Here is a 24,781-nt window from a genome sequence, read left to right as displayed (position 1 = left end):
TCAGCCTAAACCATGAAGGCTGTTTGGTGCCGGCCAAGGCATCATGCTCTAAGTGCACTTGCTTCCTGTGTTGTCTTTCACCTCATCTGGACCCTGGGGCAGACTCAATTCTCATCTCTGAGGCTCTGTTATTTCAGTCTTTGGTCTCAATGTCACTTAATCAGGAAAATGCTAATTCCTCAGCAGGGAGAGGAAAGTCATAACTCTCTCCTTAGCTTTATATTAAATCCCCTAGAATCCCCCGAACAAGTAGCCCGATGCTCTTACCTCCATTTTTCCATCTGTAAAGGGAAAAACCATGAAGTGTGTTTAGTCTTCATACACAGTAATCCATGAAAGCCATTTGGGAACAATTTAGGTTGTGCCTCATTATCTCAAAAGATGCAGAGAAAGTATCACATCATTCAAACGTCATTCATCTTAATCAATACATATAAGCCAAGTGTGTCTTGGTCCATATTTAGAACAGAAGTGTGTACTCACAGATGCAGAGTAGGTATATGTAAACTCTGACCACGCCCATACACTCAGTGACTGGCAGTGGGATCCCCTGTCACCTCCTGGTCACTTCTCTGTCCCTATCCCCACCAGAAGGACCTCCTTTTAACTCAAAACCCCAACTCCATGAAGTGCAGGTTTCAAACCAGAGGGATGACAGTCTTTTAAGATAATTTTTATGGTAGTGTGAATCACTAATATGACTAATCCTCCTGGGGGCAGTTGCTAATTTTTATTCTGGGGTGTCCTCTTGTAAGATCCATAGCCAGTTTATTAATAGCTTTAAGGGGAGGAAGGAAAAACTACTACATGAATCGTGTATAGAAACAGGGAGATAACATCTCAGGTTCAGGGAGGGAAATGCACGAGACACTGGAAGATCTGTGAAGAAGGCATTCGTTCTCTGTGGTCTAATAAGGGCATAGATGCTAAGGACTCGCCTGGATAGGATCCCTGCACGACGGTCAGCTGTGTGACCTAGGGCAAGTGACAGCCTCTCTGTGTCTCAGTTTCTTTGATCATAAAATGGGGATAATAGTGCTAGTGGCTCAGAGTTATTGTAAGGATTAAAGGATTTAATACATGTTAAGTGCTTAGAACCATACTTGGTAACCAGTCAACAAACACTAGCATAATTGTGAATCCAGATGAATTTTTATTTTTCTTGTTCCAAATAAATCTAATGAAATATAGAGAACTTCTCCCCAGGAAAAAATACAGACAAAGATAAAAATCTGTACAGACACAGAAAATTTATACAAGCTCAGGGGTTTCCAAGGCCCTGTGAGTGTGTTAGTTGCTCAGTTGTGTCTGACTCTTTGCAAGTCTGTGGACTGTAGCCTGCCAGCCTCCACTGTCCATGGAATTCTCCAGGCAAAGAGTACTGGAGTGGGTTGCCATACCCTTCTCCAGGGGATCTTCCCAACCCAGGGGTTGAAGCCAGGTCTCCCGCACTGTGGGCAGATTCTTTACCGTTTGAGCTCCCCAGGAAGCTCTAAGGCCCTGTGAAGTCCACTCATATTCCTGATCCACCTGGTGGAATCCAGAGGGATCTGCTTTGGCAGTGTGGTGTAGTGGCTCAGACCCTGGGCTCTGGAGTCAGGCCAACTTGGGTTTTAAGCCTGAAATAGCCACTGATTAGTTGTGTGGCTGTGGGCAAGTTCTGTGACCTCTTTATACCACATCTCCTCACGTTTAAAATGGACAACAGTACCTGTTCCGTGCATTTAGCCCTGTTGATAGAAATGGATTCTATGCAGTGAACTGTGGTAGCATCTGGGGTAAAGAAATCATGCAGTTATCTGGGAATGGAGATTATCGCCATTGCTCCCAGTCTGTTTCCAAACACAATCTCCCTTTGCAGAAGAGCTGGGAATTGGCAATCTGGAACCACAGTTCTAAAAATGTCCCTCACAAATGAATTAGGGGAAGAGTAACAGTAGCAGCACAAATTAAACTGTAAGGTGACATATTTCTAAATATTTAAGAAATCAATACTGTACTGAAAGTCTAAATAAACATTCTTAAAATGATGGTGGAGTCGGATAGGAAGGACCAGAACTTGCTCCCAAGAGCTGGTTTATGATCCCTCCCCAGCCTTGGAGGGGCTTCCCAGATGGCCCTAATGGTAAAGAACCCACCTGCCAATGCAGGAGCTATAAGAGACGTGGGTTCAGTCCTGGGTTGGGAAGATCCCTTGGGGGAGGACATGGCAACCCACTCCAGTGTTCTTGCTGGGAGAATCCCATGGACAGAGGAGCCTGGCGGGCTGCAGTCTGTGGTTGCAGACAGTTGGACATAACTGAAACAACTTGCACGCACACAGCGTGCGTGGAGACTATGAATGGCGATCTCCCTGCTCAGACTCTCCCCCAGTAACAGTTTTGAACACCAGGAGCCTGGTGCATTGTAAGATTTTTCTAAATGTCCAAAGGATCCAGCTTTCAGCAGGTAATATTTATCCACACACCACATATATTTGTTTTTTAAGGAACCAAAGAAAATATACTGAAATGTTAAAGTTGTTCTGCCTGGGATGTAGAGATATAGATTATTTTAATTTTTTTCTTTACCTTTTTCTTTACTTTGGTCATCTGCTTTGTAATAAGTATGTATTATTTGAATAATTAATTCAACAATTAGACATTTGTCTATATAAACGGTACTCTGCTAAGCACTGACAATGCAGCATCCATTATCTCCTTGTGTCTATGATCTAGAAAGGAATAAGACATTGAATAAGTATTTACACTAATAATTTATGCTTCCAATGACAATAATGCCTGATAGAGAAGTCTAGGTAACTATGAAATCAAGAGGGATTTGACCTAAGCTAGAGTCTGGGAAAGCTTCTCTGAAGAAACAGTATTGAAACTGAAATCTGAAGGGATAGAGGAAGAGGAAAGAAAGAGAAAAATATTCCAGATGTGGAGATTAGCATGTACAAAGACCCTGAGGCATGGTGAGTTTAAGGAGTTAAAAGGAGGCCAGAGTGCTTACTGCTTGCGGAAAGGAGGAAATTCACGTAAGAGCAAGATGGCCTCACAGATCCTTTTAATGGTCTTTGCATTTGATTTTAAGAGGAATAGAGAGCCAGGGTTTTTAAGCAAGATAGTAACATATAGCTATTTCCATTTTGTATTTATTTTAAAAAGAAAAACAAAAAAGTATTTCAAATCATTTGTTATTTACAGTTTAGATGTTCTTGAATTTAGTTTTTAAAAACTAATTCAGTAGACCCACCCTATATATTGAGTTGGCCAAGAAGTTCAGTTGAGTTTTCTGTAACATCTTAAAAAGCCAAACAAACTTTTTGACCAACTCAACATAAAAATATTGAGTAGAAGTGTTTTTATAATAGGTGGTTATTCTTTTTCTTTTTTGAAAAAATATTTATTTAGGCTGCACCAGCTCTTCATTGCAACATAAGGGATCTTTGTTTTTCAGCTGTGGCATATGAACTGTTAGTTGGAGCATGTGGGATCTAGCTCCATGACCAGGAATTGAACCTGGGCCCTCTGTATTGGGAACTCAGAGTCTTAGCCCCTGAACCACCAGGCAAGTCCCGAGGAAGTGTTCTTGGAACATCAGCTTCCTTTACCCAGGGAACCTGGGACAGTGACAGCAGCTTAGCACTGCAGCCTGGGTCCCCTCTCAGTCCAAGGCCATGGGACACGCCAGTGTGACCGCGGCAGGTGGTGCAAGCCAGGCTGCAAGGACCCTTCCTCCCACCACCCCAGGGAATATTATGTCAGGAAACATGCCCTGGAAATGCAAAATGATGTAATTCCCAGACTGGCTGTGGTCAGAGCACAGCTGGACAAACTACAGCGTCTAGAGCCTGACAAGTTGTGAGGGTGTTTTTCTGCTCAGGAGTGCAGAGCTGGGTCTCTGTCATGTCAGTTAACTACAACTGGCACTCAGGGGATATATCAGGGACCTCCATAAATGTACATCCTGAAATGCTGTCTTAGTGATGCAAACACACCAGTGTGGAGCCTGCATTTGTTGTGAAGCTTTTGAGTTTATTTAAAACAACTTCTTAAACCACCACGCTCTATCATCTCATGAAATCACTGTCTTAGAAGTAATTGGTCACTTGGCCACTGAATAACAGAAGAGATGTTTCCAGCAAATGCTCCTCTCCAGCGTTCCTAAATCAGCAGGGTGTGTCCTGGCTTCTGGGTTGTTTGAACAGGAGGGGGAGCTGCCAAAACCCACCCTCTCCTGGAGGAACTCAAAGCTTTAGTGGGCTCTGGAGCCATGGTAACAGGCATCTGGTAGTCAACTTTTCCTGTAATAAGAAGGTATTAAATATTCACATCAGGAATTGGGACTTTGGTCGGCCCTGAACTGGTCTTTCAACCTGTTACCTATTATGCCTCACACTTTATATACCCCTGAATACAACAAGAAGAAACTTGTGAGTGTTCTATAAAACCTGCCACTGACATCAGGGTGGGTCTTTGAGGCTTATGGTTATCCTAATAAAAGCAAGGAATGTATAACAGGCTGTAGCCAGCAGACCACCAACCACTTTATTGTAGAAGCACAAAAGAAAACCTCTGGTAAACCTACCGTACCTGCCGCACACCATGTGGCTGTTTCTTAACCCTTGAAGACTCTGTTATGTGCACAACTTAAGACGACATCTGTATGTTTCTGGTTTCCCTTCCTCTGATGTCTACTAAGTTACACACTTAGACAAGAAATACCTATTGATGGAGTGCTTATGAATTACAGATTGAAAGTTACAAATCAATTCAGGAGTTTTCTAATATAAATTCAAACCAGATCTGAGAAGCCAGCTTTTCACAGGCCACATAGGCAGATGGGCAGCCAGGCACCCATGCAATAGGTATGAAGGAGGTCTTCTACGACCCTAGAGTCCTCTTTCTTGATGTCTTCCTTTCCCCATGGCTACCGTCATGCTCAGGAGTTCAGTGTCCTACTCCTACCCAAGTGCAAATGCAGTAAAGAACCTATATCAGCAGAGGGATGGCAGGAAACTCTCAGAAGAGTCATTCACATTGCAAAGAATGAAATGAAGTTGCTATTTAGCAAAGTGTAAGCTGGTAAACATTGAAAAAGACCCTGATGCTGGGAAAGATTGAAGGCGGGAGGAAAAGGGAGTGACAGAGGATAAGATGGTTGGATGGCATCACTGACTCAATGGACATGAGTTTGGGCAAACTCCAGGAGATGGTGAAGGACAGGGGAACCTAGTGTGCTGCAGTCCATGTGGTCGCAGAGTCAGACACGACTTAGCGACTGAACAGCAAGGCTGGTAGAATTGGTTAGAGGCTAGAGGAGCACTCAGGGACTCTTACCTTAGGGAGCTACTCTCACCCCAACATCAAGGGGCCAGATGTGGTGGAACCCTTATGAGAATCCAGCCGGAGCTTCAGCAAGAGAATCTGGTGGTGCCGCCTACAGCAGCCAACGTCCTGCGGCAAGGAGTGGCCGTGGAAGAGCAGAGAATCCATCTGAAGGGGCAAAAGCAAATGACCAGCACAGGATCAGACATCAGATTAGGCAATCTGTTACCTTGCTCAGATTCTTTAGCATCCCAAGCCTAATAAGCATGAAAGAAAAGTTAGAGGTTGTGCAGGCATCTTCTTTTTAATCCTTGTCCTAAAGGATTTTCTGGCATCAAAGAGCAGGTATGGCAGGGAGAAACAGGAGCTGTCTCTGTTTTGAAACCCAGAAGTTGGTGGCCTCTGATCTTGGGATGCTTAGAGATGAGGGAGGGCATTCAGAGGAGACCAGGTATACAGGGACACACAAAGTCTTCACCCTCCCAAAGTGCTCTCATCCACTGGACAAGTATGGAATGCACCGCAGCATATCTGCCTCTGAAAGAATTCTCCTATTCAGCTTATTTAGGAGTCATGAAGCCACACCCCTCACCTCGATCCTGCATTTTTGACCAAGCCTTGTCAGTAACTTTCCTGCTTCAGGTCATGCTCCCTCCAAGCCATAGTCCTCCACATAATCATCAGAATATCCCATCCTAAAAAATCCCCACTTAAGATTCTGCCATGACTCCCCATTGCCTACAGCATAGACCACCAACCCCCCAGTGGACTCCCAGGTACTTCCACAGCCTTATCCCTTTTAAGTCTCCTTGCCCTTCAGATACCTACCACGTCAGTACTTTTGCTCATGTCATCTGAGATGCCTGAGGTCCTTTTCTGGATCTTCTGCCCCTCCCATCTACCTCCTGACAACTCCTGGTTGTTTTGAGGTGTGTCGGGAGTAAGACCTCCAGGTTGGGGTTCAAAGATGCTGACCCCCCTCCTATACAACACCCCCACATCACACTGAAATGTCCCATCTCCTCATGGGAGCATCAGAAGGCCAAGGATGATGCCCTGTGTGTATGAACGGATCCTCTTAATGCAGCACTGAGCAAGAATTACTGTTAGACATTGTTGGATGAACTAAACCAAATGACAACTTGCCAGGAAGTATTTCCCAAAATCAGGTTCCCTGGGCATTAGACATTTCTTTAAGCCCCGTAGAAACACAACAGTATAGATATTTAATTAATGTTACTAGCTCTCTCTATATATTCCGTGTATACCTTAGCTGCTTAAGTACTAATGTAAATGAAAAATCAAACTCCTATACAGGATGTTTTGGTGGAATAACTAGAAAGAATAGAAAAATAAACCATAGGACATCTGATTTAGGGAGGCTTTCAAATACCCTCCAGTGGAAGAAGTAAAGTGACATTGTTACCTGAAGACAATAGTAGGGATCCTTTGGAATTACCAGCTTGATAGGCTGACCTCTTTGTCCCTATGGCTCTTAACAGTTTCTGTAATTCCAAAATGGCTTTAAAACAAACTACTTCAACTGCTTAGTGGAGACATAATCACTTAGTGTCTATTGTTTCACAACTGTGTAGCTGTAGGATTACTTCGTATAATTTGGGATTTGTTTCTAAGGCATGGGAGCATTAAATGATGTGGGTCGAACATACCTCACTTCTCACAACCTCTGGCAGCATTGTTTATCCTTTAAAATCGATATCATGTAGGTATCTTTTTCTTCCTGGTATTCTCTAGTGCTCCTGGAATAGTGGGTTGGGCCACCTCGAGACAGCAGCTTCATTTATTTCACCGGAGATCACCCACTGGAGTTGCTGGAAAATGTCCATTTTTACATTCAGCATGTTATCTCAACCATCAAAATAATCTGGAGTTGGTTTATTTTTTAGAAAACTATTTGCTGCAGATCAAAAGTTGTCTGTCATAAAAAGGATGTTAATAACAGAGAGACATCAGCAGTGTAAACAAAGCAGATACGGGCTGGCGTTGCAGAACCTGTAGCAGGCACAGTGGAGGCTGGCGTTTGGTGGCTAATAGCTCTCAATCTATCCAGCAGCTCATCGATTCCACTGGCACAGTTTGGGGGTCTAAACAAGAAAACTCCTTGGAGCCAAAAAGAGCAAGGGCATAGTTCAGAAACTCCAACTCCTCTTAACAAGTATCCAATGCTGGGACACAAATTTGATACCAAATTATTTATTAAAGCCTCCCTCCCTACACACACCACCACCACCACCATTGCAACACAATATTTTCTTCCATGCCCTCTCCCCACTCCCCGAATAAGAAGTTGAAACTAATTGAATTCAGGGGCAATTGGAAACCCCAGTATTATAAAGAGTATATTTCACTGTATATGGTTTGGTCTAATTTTGGATAAACCACTCATAAAACCACACCTCCCCACTTTTGTCTCCATCTGAAGAGGCATCTGTGGTGACTGCAGCCTCCTCAGCATAGCTGCTGATCCTCTGACAACTGCGGCTCAGACACAGCGCTCTTCTCCGGGAGTTGATGGTAGAATTGGGGAGCAGAGGGAGTAGTCATCCATCCAAATGCAAACTGCAGAAAGCATCTGTTGTGTAATTTTGAAGGTAGGATGTTGATACAACAATTGTGAAGACCATGAAGAAAAGGTATTGAGGTTACCATTTCATCCAGGAATTGCTATACTTAGTATTTACCCAAATGAGTTGAAAACTTGTGTCCACACAAAACCCCCATACATGGATGGGATGTTTACAGCAGGTTTATTTCATCATTGCCAGAACTTGGAAGCACTCAAGATGTCCTTCAATAAATGAATGGAGAAGTAACGAACTGTATTTCATCCAGACAATGGAATATTATTGAATGCTAAAAAGAAATGAGCTCTCAAGCCATAACAAGAAGGAAATTTAAATGCATACTACTAAGTGAAAGATGTCAGTCTGAAAAGATTACTTATTATAAGATTCCAACTATACGACATTCTGGAAAAGGCAAAACTATGGAGACAGTAAAAAGATGAGTGGTTGTCAGGGCAGGATGGATGAATAGGTGGAGCACAGAGGATTTTTAGGACAATGAAACTATTCTGTATGATACTACAACGTTGGATACAGGACATTATACATTTGTCAAAACATGTAGAACATACAACACAAACAGTGAGCCCTACTGTAAACTATGGACTCTATGTGATGATGATGTATCAGTGTAGGTTCATCAGTTGTAACAAATGTACCCTCTCCTGTGGGATACTGATAGTGGGGAAGGGCATGCAAGTCTGGACAGGGGGTATCTGGAAACTCTCTGTGCTTCCCAGTCAATTTTACTATGATCCTGACACTGTTCTAAAAATTAAGGTGTATTTGTTTTTAAGTCTAGAGCTTTCCTCATAGCTCAGTTGGTAAAGAATCTGCCTGCGATGCGAGATCCCAGTTCGATTCCTGGGTTGGGAAGATCCGCTAGAGAAGGGATAGGCTACCCACTCCAGTATTCTTGGGCTTCCCTTGTGGCTCAGCTGGTAAAGAATCTGCCTGCAATGTGGGAGACCTGGATTTGATCCCTGGGTTGGGAAGATCCCCTACAGAAGGGAAAGGCTACCCGCTCCAGTATTCTGGCCTGGAGAATTCCACGGACTATGCAGTTCATGGGGTCGCAAAGAATCAGACATGACTTTCACTTCACTAGAGCACTAAAAAGAAAAACATGCAGAGGAAGCAGAGTAAAAGGGAGTCTTTTAAATATTTGATTTAAATATCAGTGTTTGGTCACCCAGAGGTATATAGAGGTGTTGAGTAATCAAAAGTGGAGCTTTATGTCTTGTGTGTCTTTACTGATACAGCCCCATCCTCAACCGACCACTTTGTTCAGTGTTAGAACCCCACTCCTCCACTCCTCAGTGTTATAAGCTGGCCACGCATCAAGCTGTTTCCTGCTTGGGCTGCCTGTGTGGCCTCAGGAGAAGTTCCTGAAGTGGGGAGGTGGGAAGATCATGCCTTCCCTAGCACCCCTTTCACATGCACCCTGAGACTCAGGATGTGATCTGAGTGGCCTGTGTGAACCTGCCCTGAGTTCCTATGGGAAGAAGTTGCTACAGTTAAAAGACTAACTTCCACCCAAGACTGAACAATCAGTGATATACAATCAGTGATAATCAGTATTAGACAGTCATTGCTCTGCAAGGTATGAGTGATCACCAGGGCCAGGCTGAACCCTGAGGAAGTGTCTGGCTGACAATGGCCTAGATGAACTGAAGTACACGCAGCTCCATTCCCCACTCCCTACTTAGAAGCCTAATAACGACACAGAGAAAAGAGACACAGCATCAGTCCAGGTTTAGGCTTCCCTTGTGGCTCACCCGGTAACGAATCCGCCTGCAATGCAGGAGATCTGGGTTCGTTCCCCGGGTTGGGAAGATCCCCTGGGGAAGAGAAAGGCTACCCACTCCAGTATTCTGGCCTGCAGAATTCCATGGACTGTATAGTCCATGGGGTCACAAAGAATTTGACACAACCGAGCAACTTTCACTTACTCAAAAACTCAGGTTTAACAGCAAGAGTGAGTTAAGGCTAATCATCTTGTGACAAGGACTGACTAATTTATTTGAGAAATTTGAAGTACTGACTTGAAGCCTACTTGTTCGTACAGAGTCATTATCAAAGCATCCATTTCCCCAACATTGCAATCCCACCTCCAAAACCAGATTTCTCTTCAATCTCTCAAGCCTGACATCTTTGTCCCTATTTCTTCATTCTGCTGCCTGAAATAAAGGTCGGTAGCGTGCACGAATGCACGCACACACACACACACACACACACACACACACACACACACACACACACACACACACACACACACACACACACACACACACACACACACACACACACACACACGCAAGCCCGCGAAAATAGTGCAGAGAAGCAAGGATTCTTTTAAAGAGTACAGTGGGCAAGAGTGACCCCTGCTGGATAAATGAGAACAAACTAGCATAGCCAGGCACTAACACAGGAAAAAAGAAAATGTTTTAAAGTGGTGCTTTTGGAGGAGAAGAAAAATTGCTTCATTTAATCATATTTTTAAAATTTATTGGATTAAAGGACAAACCTGAAAGTCTTACTCCTATTTAAGTTTCTAGAAACAAACTTGGTTGAGTGTTTGCCACTTCTGCAGCACCTTGACACTTAACGGTAAGTGATTTTTTAAGAGCGCGTCTATTCTGTGCAGAGCATCTAAAAGCAGCTTAATAGCTGAACTGTTTCTTTTCCATCTAATTGCCTGCCAGGGCTCTGAGGTCTTTGTGCACAGGCAGGAGTGTATCTGCTGCAGGATCAGGAGTAATTCTGATAAACCTGAAAGCATATGGTGAACTTCAAGACTGAGTTTTCAGAACTGCCTGGGGGAAAGGGATGTGTTTGAGATAGGTCAACAGGGTTGGAAACATTCAAAGAAAACTTGACACATTTAACCAAACTTTTTCCTTTGGTCACTGTGTAATTTAGATATTTTCAGAATCCTTAGGTCCTTAATTTGGAGGATGAATGCTTTTTTTTTTTTTTAAAGAGAATGTTTCCTTATGCACAGTATATATCCTGATGGACTAAAATGTGCTGTGCTTTGCAATATCTTCTTTAAACACTCTGTTATGGGGCATGGAGGAAATGGTTCAGTGTTTCAGTTCACTGCCTCTCATGTCAAAATGCCGAATCACACCTGTTTTTGACTCTGCCACTCCCTAGTTAGGCAACTTTGGGCAAGTTTTCCAAACTTCCTATGTCTCAGTTTCCTTCTTTGTAAAAGGGGGTTGCTTCTAGTGCCCACTTCAACAGGTAACTGGGAGAGTTCAGTGACTGATGCTGAAACCTGTCTCCTATCACCCCGGGATAATCCCAATTAGCTTTAGATGAAAATGTTGAATCTTAGAGATGAAGATATAGATAATCATGATTAAAAAAAAAAACATGCTGAAAGACTGGCACTTGTATATGTCAGTTGTTGAGAGGGAAGTCCTTGATGGTAGGCAAGTCTTTAATTTGGGGCAAGAATAAAAACAAGTCGATTTTAAAGTTTCTCTGCCTATATGAACTCCTCCACTGAAGCACAGAGTTACAAGCCTCCAAGGAATTTCAAACCACTTTTCAGGAAGGAATCTGGTCTTCTGGGTGTAGACGGGTTCCCCCAATGTATCGCCAGTATGCCATCTGTTCCTCTTTCACCAGCTCTGTACCTACCAGGTGTTGGAAGAGACGCTGATAACAAAGATCCATTCTCTGCCCGTGAAAAGGACGCACTCTGTAAGGGGAGGAGGCAAAAACTTCTGAGTCCTTCAGGATCCTGAGATTTGCACTGTCCTTCTTCACTGCAGTCTGACATACTCTCGGAGGGACCCGTCGAAATCTTTAGCAATCATTCTCCTCCACTGACCAGGATTAGACTTAGACTTAAAGACACAGAACAGAGCAAAATCAATTCCTTTCAAGGCAATTTATCCAACTGGTTTAGCCAAACCAATTTCTCAACATTGTCCTTTAACTTCTTGGTAGGATTAAGGGAGTATCTTTCTCTTCAGTAATTGGATTGTGGACCTCACAAACACCTAGCAGGAAAGAGGTTAATTGAAAGGGTTTGGGTTGTTATTTATATGCCATGTAAATACCTAACTGGTCCTGGCCTTTTCATTTGGCCATATCTCGACAGGGATTATAGGATGAACTTGGCACTTGTGGGACTCCCAGGAGAAGTCTTGGGATTTGGGAATATATGCTTTTGAAGTTTGACATCCACTTCAATTTGTACTTTAGGCCAAATCCTCATAATCACACCTGTCCTCCTTATGAGGGTTTGATTGTGGATGAGGCAATTTTTGCCTTTTCTCCCCAAAGGAGAGATCATTATCTTAAAAAAAGATTGTCTTATAAGAGGCAAGTTCAAATACAGATGAAAATAATAATACTACTTAGCATTTCCACTTCACCTTTCATCTACAGAGCTCAAAGTACTTGGCAAACATTAATTAATTCTCAGAACACCCTTGTGAAATAAAGTAAGGGTATTATCTTTATAATAATATATAAATACTGGCTGATTCTTGAAAGCAGCCACTTTAAAGGGACAATTCTGCAGGATCAATTTCAAAAACAATCTTCTCACCTGGTGTAGACTTAATACTTTTGGGTAACACATTTGGGAGCGCCAAATTTACTAATAATATGACATTCTAAAGGAGGCGTATCTACCCTTTCAAAATGATTTCTTTAGTGACTTTCAACAGTCTTAGGTATTTTGAGGAACTTTTTCGCATTAAAAAAACATTCATTGTGGCTTATTCAATCTAAATGATATCAGTCTCTACACATGAAAGAATTCAAAACTGTCCTTACATAAAATTTAATGCTGAGAATTTGGGATCCTATTTCAAATGCATGTGAATTTGAAGGGGTGTAATAATTTCAGGATTTTGTAACATTTTCTATCCTTGTATTAAATTCTGAACACATTGCAAACTGTAGTTCCAAGATTCATCAAAATGGGTACCAGTCAGAATAAGAGACTCTGACAGCTGGCAAAAGCTGACCAGGAATGGATTGGTCATTTTGCCCCCACTTTCCTCTCTTCATGTGGATTACAATGAATGCGTCACACCAAAAGGTGGTCTGTTTTTCTCTTGTATCCCTTCCATCTTCTGTCCCCTTTAGCAAATAGTGTAGTATTCCCTTTCTCAAAAGTTGCTAACCTGGGTCTGAGCAATTGTTCATCAGAACTGATTTCAGAGTGTATCACCTCAATGAAGCTCACCATACATCACTACGTCCCATCATATGTAACTTCATTTCTTGTTTTCCCCACTACTATATATTTCATAACTTCATTTCCATTTACACTTGCTCTTCCTAATGACAGTGCTCATCTCTGTGAAGTTTGACTGGCTTTTTGATCCTGGAAAGTCAATTTTTTAGGCTAGTAGAAATTATCCTTAAATGAAAAGACACTTGCTCCTTGAAAGGAAAGCTATGACAAACCTATACAGAGTTTCAAAAAGCAGACACATCACTTTGCCGACAGAAGTCTGTATAGACAAAGCTGTGGTTTTTCCAGTAGTCATGTACAGATGCGAGAGTTGGACCGTAAAGAAGGCTGAGTGCCGAAGAATTGATGCTTTCAAATTGTGGTGCTGGAGAAGATTCTTGAGAGTCCTTTGGACTGCAAGGGGATCAAACCAGTCAATCTTAAAGGAAATCAAGCCTCAATGTTCACTGGAAGGAATGATGCTGAAGCTGGAGTTCTAATACTTTGGACACCTGATGAGCCAACTCACGGGAAAAGACCCTGATTCTGGGAGAGACTGTAGGCAGGAGGAGAAGGGGGCGACAGAGGATGAGACAGTTGGGTGGCGTCATTGACACAATGGACATGAGTTTGAGCAAGCTCCAGGAGATGGTGAAGAATAGAGAAGCCTGGTGTGCTGTAGTCCATGGGGCTGAGAAGAGTCCGACACAGCTTAGTGACTGAACAACAAACATGTCTTTAAACCCATTTCCCATCAAGAACTATGTGGCACCCAGGAATCACTCAGTAAACATTGTCAGGATTTACTTTGTTCTGTGGAAATGGAAAAACGTTCTCAGACTCTGAAACCTTTGTTTATAGTCTTGGTTGGGTAAATCCCCTACATGAAAATTTTATATATGTTTGTGTCTCTGAATTTTCTGCTTATTGAGCCTTGTAAGTGAATTATTCTGCTCAGCCCTGTAAGAAATGGTACCAGTGTGTACCACTTAACCGTGCACTGTGGATCCACTAAGTCTATCTACTTGCCTCTGTCGATGGCTTTACTTAGCAGCCTCAAGAGAGAAAACCTGGTTTTGGTCTCATAACATTGGTTGAGCTGATGGTCTCCAATCTCCAAAGTGGGATAAACCAGATTCCTTCACTGTGTTTATTTTGGCCCACCATGTCTCTTTATGGAGAAAATGGTCCAAATAAAGTGCTTCCTCTGTGTATTTTGACAGGAAACACTACTAATATGCGTTCCTTTTGTTGTGTGCCTTGCTCTTTTCTCCCAGTGTTGTTTAAATATTTTCAGGACAATGACATATTTATTAATCCACTCCTCTCTGCATGGGGCATGAAATGATTGGTTCCTCTGTAAAACCCTCTTAGAAAAGGTGGTTTCTCCAGTGAGAGTTAATAATATTACCACTATTCATGTAAAAAAAACGCTGAGACAATCTCTTAAAAATGGAACACATTTATCTAAAACAGCTGGTAAAGAAAGCACGCAGGCCCAGCCAGAGGCAGCGAGGCCAGAGGTCAGGGTTAACACCCATTTCGGTGGAACTTTGAAGCTGACATTTTACAGATTATATGTGTCTCAGTGCACAGTGGGCATGGCATATAAATTGGACTTAGAGGCCCCTATTTGTTCTCTGCATTTTTATGAGCCCACAGAGCTCTTCTTTGAAGCAGCATACATCGAAAATAAAAACTCATTTTAATGTTGTGGAACTATTTACAATAAATCACATTTACATCCTGGCTTTTCTTAAGTATAAGATCTCTCTTTCTTCACACACACACACACACACACACTCATGGGTAGCTTGTTTTTTATATTTACAGTATGGTAAAGCCCAGCTTCCCTCTTTTCCTTGCTTTGACTTAGGAATCTGATCAGAGATGCAACTGTATTTGGTACCACAGGGACTCCTATTGTAAGTCACGTGAGAGGATTCAGCTGCAATGAGCTATTCTTTACCCCCAGGAAAATCCCCTGATACCATAAAATGCTGGCTATAGCATGGCCCTTCAGCACTAGAAGAAAGCATCTGATTTCAAAGAGATTGAGTTCCACTCTGGAACTAATTATATCATTCGTTTTATGGATATTTTAAGTTGCGAGGTGTTTTAACTGGAGAAGGCTGGCGACCCAGAGAGAAACGTGCACTGGCAGAGACTGCCATGGGCACTTTAGCCACCTAATTAATTTTCAATAAAAGCTCACAATAGTTAATTTGCTCTAGACCCAATGTAAATCAAATGGAGACAAATAGGTTAAAATTAGAAATGTGTGATAGAAACCATGTTTACGGACAAAATTACCTTTCACCCTGGAAATAACACAGATTGACAGGGGAAGAAAATGAGACCACACAGATTTTTGTTCAAATTGATTCTTAAGTGAATTAAATATTTTATTAAGGAGAAAACCAGAATCTCCCCTCCCCATGTTGCCCCACTGGAGAGATCTGAGATCTACAAAAAAAAAAAAAAATGTTACTTTCTAAAAAAGTGTAGTTTAGAAAAATGGCACTTAAAAAAAAAATCAGAATGAAGACATTGTTTCCATTATACCAAGTTGCCTGGTGCCCTCTCATTTCTACCCCCCAGGCTTAACCTAGTGTGGGTATAATAGTAAAAATACTATAAAGTTATTAAGTTCCCAAGTCTAAATTGCCAGACTTGCTTACCCAATGCTATTCCTTTAGCTCCTACTTTTCAAAACATTGCTTTCTAACATCAAACAACCATTTTTACTTTTATGAGAACACAGACACGATTTCTTATGATTTTATAATGATACTTCAGGCCTCCAATTAAAATACCTAGACAATATAGATATCTTTGGCTCAGTCCATTGGACAAATATTATTATTAAGCTTCTCTCCAGGATTTTATATTTGCAAAATATTCTGTGGGCTTTAATCATTTTAAATTGCCTTAACTTTGCCCATTTTCTCCCATGCCTCTCTGTTATTCCTTTAGGCAACCATTTCATTTTAACCCACAAACTACTCATGTGATGCAAGGTGAACTAAGCTAATTTTTTTTTTTTTAACATGTTGGAACGTTAGCCTCAGAGATGGTTAGCTTTTCCCTTGTCCTTTGCTGAACATGGCAATTTAAACCTCCCCGGGATTCTATTTTTATCTCACTTTTGCCAAGTTCATGAAGTAAATTCCCTCTTTTCCACTCAATCTGGTTTTTCTTCCTGCCCCAAAGGAATGATGTTGTCACTGTAATGTCTTCTAATGCACTATAAATGCCGTGATGAATTGGAGGCAGGCTGGTTTCTTCTGAGCAGGAGTCCATTATCCTGTCACAGTGTTCCTTCCCTGTAACTTAATTTTTATTGTAACAAATGACTAAGTACCAAAAAATGAAACAATGTGATGGGCCAATCTAAAGTGGCCTGACTCTGATGGTAAGTGCAGTGGAGTGACAATTGTTTGCAGCTGCCTTCCAAGGGCTCTCTCCCTGATGACATCCACTATCCAAATTGGACTTATCAAAAGCATTTTCTGGATGTTTATGTAAGATCTTCATCCACATTGACTGACTAACAATACTAATATAAATAAAGCACTTTGCAAAAGACATAAGCTAAGTGTTAAGAATGAGCATGTAAGAGACAGTCTTAACTGTGTATTAGAATCACCTGGAAATTAGTTCGACTGTGCTATAGGACGCCAGCTCCCATCACAGGAGATGCCAGTTTATTTGGCCAAAAATGGAGCTGGGGTATATGCATTTTAAACAAGCATCTCTCTTAATTTTGTTGGAGTCATATAGATTATATTGTGAGAAGCCCTTGCTCAGAACTCTGGTCAATAAATCTTTTCAATAAACATCCACTGCACACTTGACCTTATTTTATAATAAGACACCATTTTTCTGATTGGCTAACATAGTTTTAACTTGAATGCAATATGTTCGTAAATGGTCCATTTCCCCTTCTTTTGTTTTATAGATTGTCACTAACATGTCTGGAAGATTAAAATCACCTCTATATTACTGATGATAAAAGAATATTAATCGGGAATCCATAGATCCCAGCAAATTCTATCAACTTGGCATGTAAGTGAATAGAGGTTTTTTGCAGATCAGCAGTTTCTACATATTCTAAAATGGGTCTGTGACCCCCCCCCCCAAAAGGTTAAAGATCATTGTTCTGAAAACGGAAAAGATTAGCAGTATTGGCCTTATTAGTGTGAAACTGCCACATCAAATAATTGGTTGTAATGTCTAAACACTACAACTGATTATGTATCTAAATAGTACAACTGATATTAAGACTATAGCTTAAAAAGAGACTATAGTTTTATAGGTGATCAACATTTTATAATCAAATAAAGTTTATTTCAAACCTCCTTACAAATTCAAACGTTGTCTGATGTTTGCAGTTTAATATGTATTATAATCAGATTGTCCCAGAAGCACCAAAACTTATTTCCTAAGAAATATTTAGTAATGAAGGATAGAACCACTAGGTTTCACTTCCAGTGTTTTAAATGGTGTCTATTTTAGAGGCAACATGAAGCTGAACAAAGTTTGGAAGATAGTGGAATCTCAGCATCAATTCATCTATTAAATATTTATTGAGGACCCATCAAGAAAAATGAAAAACATTTGTTTATTGAAGCCTGAGCTTAGCAGGTTTGTGAAATATCCCAGTTTCATCTAAACATACACACACCTGTGAGTTTTCATGGTGGAATCCTCCACTTGTAAATTCCCAATTGGATTGCGATTTCAGTAAAAATCACAGTTGACGTCATCAACCCATGTAATTTATAAGGACAATGGGGCTGACTTTAAAAAGTTTGACCATCATTTACTTGAAAGTCTGGATGAGATTGGGAGAGTGTTGGGGAAAGGAGTGAAAGAATAGGTTTCTGAGTGCAAACACAGATCCTTAATCCATTGATGTCCATAGAATAATGATAACTGTTTTGAATAATTATTGTTCGTGGTTATAAAGAATGGGAGCCATATCAAAGACTATCAAATATTGTAGCTCTACCTTAACAGCTGCTGGTAGTGAGACAAGATGTCCTTAAAATGGTCTCCAAGTTTTTCATTTTAATCATAAACCATGAGGTGTTAAAGGGATTAATGAGGTCTCAAGTCATTGTCAACTAATTATCTTTAAGTTGTTGTCATCACATCTAATTGTTATGCTTCTGCCAGCTCAGCCACTGGGGGTGCCCAATCTTAGAGTAATTGGTTAAATACTCACACACACCCACACACACAACAAACCTGATGGTTCCTCGCTGCTGTTTAGTTTGCTAACCAAAACCATTGTCACCAACATGCACGTGCATGCATACAAACACACGTACTTGCATACAAAAAGCTTTTAGGAACTTTCATCTTTTTAAAAGGGCAGGGGGAGAAATCACTAAAGTGGTAGCCTGGCCAGCAGTAGGAGACAGTTGAAGCAGCACGGGTGGCTGAGCGGTATGAGAAACAGATGTAAGCTCTTTGGGGCTAGGGCAGGTCTTTCCCTTTACAACCAACTCAACCAGCCAATGGAAAGCAATTAATGTCCCTACCATCCGTCAGCCACCCCTGCCCCCCAAAGATTATTCAGTCTGTCTGTTGAAGCCAAGAGCTTCATCCACCCAGCTGGAGAACCTATGATTTAGGCTCACACTTCACTCTAGTAGTATGCAGTCTTAAAAATGATTCGTTTCATGGTCTGCATCAGCAGGGAAGTGCTTTCTTGCTGTTCCATTTTGTACATTCTACCATCAGACAAGTCTACATTCACCTATTGCTCTTTACATTCATCTCTTTCTTTTTCAAATTTGTTTTACTGGCCTGGGAATCATTTTGGAGTTGATAAAAGACAGGGACCAGACACAAATGGGTCGTTGCCAGTATGGTTACTTAATCAGCGTTCAGTGGAGTTAGATGTTACAAGCTTAAGGATTTGAAATGATTTTTTAACCACATTGAAAAAAAATGGCAGTTTCTCAAAAAGATAAGCAGGCATCTATCCTACAACTCAGCAATTCTACTCCTAAGGATTACCCAAGAGAAATCGAAAGATACATCTACAAAAATAATTACATGGCAATGTTCATAGTAGCATTACTCATAACAGTTTCAAATTGGACACAACCCAGTTGTCCATCAACAAGAGAAAGGATAATCAAGTTGTAATATATGCATTTAACAAAATACTACTGGTACACAAGAATATGAAGAATCTTAAAAGCATTAGGTTGCTCAAAAGAAGGGGGATTTGAAAGAGTATATACTGCATAATTCACTTATATGAAATCCATGAATGGCCAAAATTAATCAACAATAATAGAAGTCAGAAGTCAAAAAGGTTGCCTCTGGTATGGGGGTAATTGATTGTAAAGGGTCACACAGGAACCTATCGGAGATGATAGAAATGTTCTATATCTTGTTTTAAATGGTTGTGTTTGTGAATACAATTGACATAACACACTGAACTGAACACCTAAGACCTGTATGTGGTACTGTGTGTTAATTATCTCTCAATTTTTTTTAATTAAAAAGTGAAGAATTTGGGGAATACAGATGCTGTACCGGGAAAAAAGAAATGAAAGAGGAAATCAGGAAATAGAAGAAATGAGGGGAAATCAGAGATGCTGGGGGATGTGAAACTCAAGGATGCAATGTATGTGGATATAGAAGTCCCTAGCCAGCTACCTGAATGTTTCTTGAGTACTTACTGTGTGCCAAGCACTGTGCTAATCACTTTCTTCTATTATCTATTTATCCTTCCCTTTTTCTTTGACACTCCAGTGCATAAAATTGGATTAGCCCTATTCCTTGGTTCATGACATATTCTTATCTTTGGTCCATGCATGGCTAGTTTTATTCAGTTAGCTAGTTATTCATAATATATACTTGTAAGACCTTCACCCAAGAACTAACTAGAACCTTGACTGTAACCTATTATCTAGCTATATAATTCTATCTCCCATTTTCCCAACTTCCCCCAACTCAAGGTAACCATCATCTGAACTCTGTGTTTACCATTCCTTTTCTTTCCTTTTTACATACAGTTTTATTAAAGCTTGTGAGTTATTGTACATGTAGATTTAAATGTTACTTAGCTTTAACTTTATGAAAAAAATATATAATCTTTTGGCATTTACTTTTTCACATTATATTGCTGAGATTCATGTAAATTGTTATGTCTCTGAGTCATTTAATCTTTGTTATAGCCTATGAAATAGGGATTTTAAGCCACATATTGAAGATAATATTGGGGCTCAGAGAAGTAAATTAATATATCCAAGTACACAGCTAGGAAGTGGTAGAAACAAGATTTAAAGCTTAAAATCGGTTAACATATTTTAACCAATATGTTACACTTCCTTCTCTGTTCTATATCATCTGTAATTTATAACCATATCTCTATCAATACCTCTACCTATTCTTATCTATACCCACCTCTATACATATACACAATATAAATACATATACAAACATAAATGTCGGCATGAAGCCCAAGTTATGGAGCATGAAAGAATCCATCAAGTCTATGTACTAATTTATGGGTGGGTCCTTATACTCTGGTAGAGAAAAATAGAAAAGTTATACATGTGTATCACTTCTAGGATTTTAGTCCTTTAAAATTCAGAGTATACAAGCAGGTAATGCCTTGGGAATAGTGTCAGAAGGTATATAGTAGCATGTACCCATACACTTGTGTGCATATGCACATTCTGGGGTGTGTATTAGAATAACATCCTTATTTTATTTCATCTCATATTCTAAAAGAGCAAATGCATGGGCCTTGTTTAAGCAAGTACTGCTCTGTACCTTATAACTATATACCAGAGGCTGTAGAAACTAGATCACTCTCTCAGGATGCCATTACAGCCAAGCAGAATCTCATTAAAAATCAATTCCTTGGGTCCATAAAGCCAGTTTATTTTATCTTCCAGGAGTGCCCGCTGCTAGCCTTTACACAGTTCCATTATGTGGCAGTCTTGTCTGTGAAGAACATAGCACAAAACAGCCATTTAAAGATTTTCCATTTTTGTGTTAAACTTTATAATTTTGTAGTAGTTTAAGTTTACAGGGTTTGCTTCCCAAGTTTGAGATATCTTGTTACATGTGTTAGAAGTAGTATTGCTGATCCTAGGTCTCACTAATTAAATATTTGCCTTTATAAACTAGATGCTGTCCAATGTGAATGTGCAGATTTAATTGGGTAGCAGAGGTTCCAGAGCTAAGAATGTCTGATTTGGTCAATTTCTGCAACTTCTCACCCATGCTGCTTTCTGACTGTTGAACTGTACCCACAACCTCTCTGGGTAATAACACAAAAATCAGGTCGGGAATTTGCCATTTGTTGTGATTTGAATTCAGGTATCTCTAAACATTCTAGAAATCAATATGTATCAGCCAAATTTTATAAATGGGGAGTTGAAAGCACGCAGAGATTTAGTGACCTGTACGGGTCACACCCTCTGAATGAACAACAGAGGCGGAAGAAATTGAAGAGGCTGCTCTGGCCCCATCTGGAATCTTTTAACTCTTCTGACCCCCTTCAGCGATTTAGGGGCTGGCGGATTTCAGAGATCAGTGAACTTCTTGGAACAGTGCTTGGCAGTGAAACATAGAGGCTTGGATTCCTTAGATTTTAGCTCTTCCAGGATGCAGGCTCGGTTTGCAATTTAGAAGACAGGGTGTGTGTTGTGAGGGGAGTAAGGAGGGATGGACAAGTGTGAATTGGGCTGGGACTGGAGTAGGAAAAGGGTTAAGATGGCTATAGATACCAAATCCTCCTCCCCCGCATGCTTGGGACTAAATATGCATATCATTAAAAAGATTTTAGACGTTGAGATTAGAAGAAACCAAGTCCAAAATAAACCTCAGTATAATCTATTTAAAAAATTGCAGTGGAAAGCGACAGGATTCTCCTCTGTTATGAACTCCTGCAATTCTGACAAATGCATTTCTTCTCATGAAACCACCGCTGGTCACCATTCTCCAAGACGCCTTATGTAGAACCCTGTATCTACAAGATAGTGACTAGTGTTTGAACAAGAAGAAGTACTTGCTCAAATATGTTTGCATAGTTTAGCAGTATTTGATCTCACTCCTGGAGAACTGTAAGCTAAAAGCTCTGAAAAGTCCTGCAGGGGAAAAAAGCTTATTTGAACTTGTCTGACCATGGACTTTCCCCAGGGTGCAGCAAAGCAGCTACAAATAGCATCTCATGAAAATAGAAATAATCTGCAGAAGACATTTCAGGGGAATGATTTTTTATGTATAATTTAATTAAATTATTTATGTTTGGCTGAGCTGGGTCTCCGTTGCTTTGCATGGGCTTTCTCTAGTTGCGCTGAGAAGGGGCTACTCTTAGTTGTTGTGTGCGGGCTTCTCACTGCGGTGTCTTCTCTTGTTGCAGAGCACAGGCTCTAGGCGCCTGGGCTTCAGTAATTGCAGCATCCAGGCTCGATAGTTGCGGCTCTCTGGCTCTGGAGCAAGGGCTCAGTAGTTGTGGCTCACGGGCCTAGTTGCTCCACAGCATGTGGAATCTTCCTGGACCAGGGATCGAACTCATGTCCCCTGCATTGGCAGGCGGATTCTTATCCACTGAACCACCAGGGGAATGATTAATCATTCAACATTAAAACAAAACATTAATCCTATGCCCAATCCACTGTAAAATTTCCATCTAAATCTCAAATCACAGAATTCTATCACTGGAAAGGCATCTAATGGTTTAGTCCACCAGCCTCATTCTGCAGAAGAGGCACGAAACATTAAATAATTTACCGGAGTCACATGACGGAAAAGCGGCCATGCGCAGGATCTTCTCCCGAGTCAGCGCTCATGGGTGTCACCACCCCGTCACTCAAAGCACTTCGTTTTCATTGGGGTTTGAAAACACAAAACTGAAATGTTTCTTCAACCAGTGTCCTGTGTTAATGTTTGCCTAGGATGAGACTAGATTAGGAGAAGAGCACTAGAACTTGAAAGAAGGGTGCTCCAGGATTGGGGAGAATTTTAGAGATTACGAATGCTTCCCTGATGGCTCAAATGGTAAAGAATCTGACTGCAGTGCAGGAGACCTGGGTTTGATCACCAAGTCAGGAAAACCCCCTGGAGAAGGAAATGGCACCCCACTCAAGTATTCTTGCCTGGAGAGCTCCATGAACAGAGGAGCCTGGCAGGCTCCAGTCCATGGGGTTGCAGAGTCAGACATGACTGAGCAACTTGCTTAGATTGACTAAAAGCTTTTAGAGCACTTTCCAGGTGCTGCTAGTGGTAAAGAACCCTCCTGCCAAGGCAGGAGACATAAGAGACATGGGTTCAGTCCCTGGGTCGGGAAGATCCCCTGGAGGAGGGCATGGAAACCCACTCCAGTATTCTTGCCTAGAGAATCCCATGGACAGAGGAGCCTGGCAGGCTATGGTCCATGAGGTCGCAAAGAGTCAGACATGACTGAAGCGACTTAGCAGGCACGCGCGCAATGCTTTCAGAAATATTCCAGATTCAGAAAGTATGCAGTGCCCAATAGACACTGAAGCTGCGTAAAGCCATCAAGTGGGAAAGTTGTCAAACTCGAGGAAGTCAGAGGTACAGAAATGGTGGAGTTGCAAGGAAACACTAATGATTACAGGGAGAATTACTCACCAGCCTTTGAACCAGGGGCTTGACTCAGCCCTGGAACAGGGGTGGAGAGCGAAGGCAGAGGAAATGTATCTTCCAAAGGGCCAGAAGAGGATTTGTCTCATAAGAAACGTGTGACTAGAAACAACTTGATCTGCCTGAGTCACCTATAAACCTGCTATTCCCCATATTTGTGTACATTTTATGCTACTAAAAATTGGCATAAGAATCTGTGTCTGCATACGTTAAAAAAAAAATCTGCTTCTATGAGCTTTGCTAAGGAGGGAGGTGAGGAGGGTGGGGATAGATGGTGGGGAACAAGAAACACATTTTTGAAGGAGAAGCAAAAACCTGATTCCTTGGTCAGGGTGGTAGAGGGTGGGGTTGAAGTGAGTCTTCAACCAGCTGGGTCTAAATTGACTGGGAGGCTTTTATTTAGAACTCTCTCTTGGCAATATTTTATCACAGTATGGTTTCCATTCTTGGCTAAGTAAAAGAACTGAGGTGGAATGGAATTGGCTCCGTCTTAGCTCTGACAAGACAGTCATAATAATGGGAGCCATCTTTTCCCCATAACTTTGAAAAACATGAAAGCAGATATTGGCTCTGAGCATGTCTGATGGTCTAACTTTATTTCCTGTCAACAGAAATAACTCTGATTTATATTTGGTCATCAAGTTCACACACTCACATACAACTTGTACTTAGAGAGCACAGAGAGATGTAATATACAGAGCTGTGATGTATGTCTGTCCAGCGAAGCTTCCTGGTCCAAAGGAGACCGCAGGGACTGAGAAAGACACTTCAATATTCTCACTCTTCTCACACCGTATTCCCCTGTGCATCCTTCCAGTGACGTATATTACTTGGGCTTCAGATGAGCTCCATGTCGGCTTTGATCTCTGAGCCCCTCACCTATACTCTTTGTGATCCAGAAGGTTGGTTGGCCTGTATCCAGTAATTACAATGAGATGCTGAAGACTGAGGGGATGATCCATGCTGGCATCTGCCACATTGTTTTATTCTTCTAATATCTGGGTACATCAGAGAAGTGAGAGAATTTTTAA

At 41.2% G+C, this 24,781-nt stretch overlaps 1 long non-coding RNA gene across 1 annotated transcript; it reads right to left on the bottom strand.

The window, feature by feature from the left end:
• Window positions 1–4,124: 4,124 nt before the first annotated feature.
• On the bottom strand, window positions 4,125–5,837 carry LOC122704505. The gene is made up of 3 exons (XR_006343874.1): window positions 5,783–5,837; window positions 5,328–5,483; window positions 4,125–4,291 (listed from the first exon to the last, which is right to left on the bottom strand). It is a non-coding gene; the product is annotated as an uncharacterized LOC122704505 (long non-coding RNA).
• Window positions 5,838–24,781: the final 18,944 nt, after the last annotated feature.

Source organism: Cervus elaphus, chromosome 12 (genome assembly GCF_910594005.1).
Source record: "Cervus elaphus chromosome 12, mCerEla1.1, whole genome shotgun sequence".
Classification (NCBI taxonomy): Eukaryota; Metazoa; Chordata; class Mammalia; order Artiodactyla; family Cervidae; genus Cervus; species Cervus elaphus.
This window is presented reverse-complemented; position numbering and strand designations above follow the sequence as displayed.